The 1,324-nt window shown below is 44.6% G+C and overlaps 1 non-coding gene across 1 annotated transcript; it reads right to left on the bottom strand.

The window, feature by feature from the left end:
• Positions 1 to 678: 678 nt before the first annotated feature.
• On the bottom strand, positions 679 to 784 carry LOC141616064 (small nucleolar RNA R71). Its single transcript, XR_012530440.1, has one exon. It is a non-coding gene; the product is annotated as a small nucleolar RNA R71 (small nucleolar RNA).
• Between the last annotated feature and the right edge of the window lie 540 nt (positions 785 to 1,324).

The following is a 1,324-nucleotide window of genomic DNA, read 5'->3' as shown; positions in this document are numbered from 1 at the left end:
GGGGAGGCAATTGCCCTATCTGTCTTTGTTTCATTTATTTTATCCGTCTCAGGGAATTTTTATTCCTTGAGGCAGTTCTTATTTATTTTCTTTCAGTGTTGTGTATGCCCAGGTCAGACAAGTTTGAGTCAGTTGCAGCTGATTCCGAGCCAGAGAGACTGTTCAGGCATAGACTCCGTCTGCAAAGAGAATCACGAAAGGAAGACTTGAGTACTTTCGAGCCCGAGCTACATCATTTTCTTTTCGCAGAAGACCAGTCTTTACTAGAAGACATTCCTATTTCTGCCGATCAACAAGTAAAGATGCCGAACATTGCTAGTCACTCGGAGTCTAAAGCAGCTTCAATTCCAAAGGGTTTCAATCTCCAGACTGATGATGGGAATACATTTGACATCCGTCCTTCCTATATCAATCTGGTGGAGAGAAATCTCTATAGAGGTGTGGCAGGTGAAGACCCGAGGAAGCATATAGAGGTCTTTATGGACTACTGTTCTACTATTTCCGCCAAAAAGGGGGTAACTCAAAACAAGATTAATGAGGTTCTAATTCTTTTCTCTTTGACTAACTCAGCTAGGGAGTGGCTGACTGATTTGGACCGCACGACTGCAGGGGTTACTAACTGGGAGACCCTTGCTCTTGCTTTTTATAAGAGATATTTCCCTCCATAGCGCACCAATCAGCTGAGGGCAAAGATTACGAGTTTCAAGCAGGCACCTGATGAGACTCTCTATGAAGCATGGTCTCGTTTTAAGAAGCTAGTGAGGAATATTCCTCACCATGGTTTTGATCCATGGTTTATGTCTAACCAGTTCTACAATAGGCTGTACGATGATCACAGAGCCATACTTGATGCGTCATCTAATGGGAGATTCCAAGAGAATACTGACGATGATAAGGGATGGGCCCTTATTGAAGATACGGCGAATCACTGTGCTGAGTATGGAAACCCGAGGGATGGTATTAGAACAGTTCATGCAGTTGATAAGCAAGTTGTGGCTCAGCTGGAAGCCATAAATGCTAGGTTTGATAAGTTGGAGTTACATTCTGCCGAGGAGCCTCAGACGGTCCATATGCTTTCTAGAGGGGAGACCGTCACATGTGAGAGGTGTGGGAGCAATGACGGTCACACTGCTATTGGTTGTCTTACAGAGAAGGAACAAGTCCTTGCCTTTCAACAATACAGGCAAGGAGGGGGTTCGTATTATAATAACCAAGGGGCAATCCACCCCAATTTGAGGTGGACAAGTCAAAATGTGCTCAATACTACCCCTCCTCCGCACCAGCAACAGTCATATGTCTCTCCACATAAGACTCAACAAGGCTT

The sequence above is a fragment of the Silene latifolia genome, chromosome 11 (assembly GCF_048544455.1).
Source record: "Silene latifolia isolate original U9 population chromosome 11, ASM4854445v1, whole genome shotgun sequence".
Taxonomy (NCBI): Eukaryota; Viridiplantae; Streptophyta; class Magnoliopsida; order Caryophyllales; family Caryophyllaceae; genus Silene; species Silene latifolia.
The sequence above is the reverse complement of the archived record's forward strand: the minus strand, read 5'-3'. Positions and strand labels throughout refer to the sequence as shown.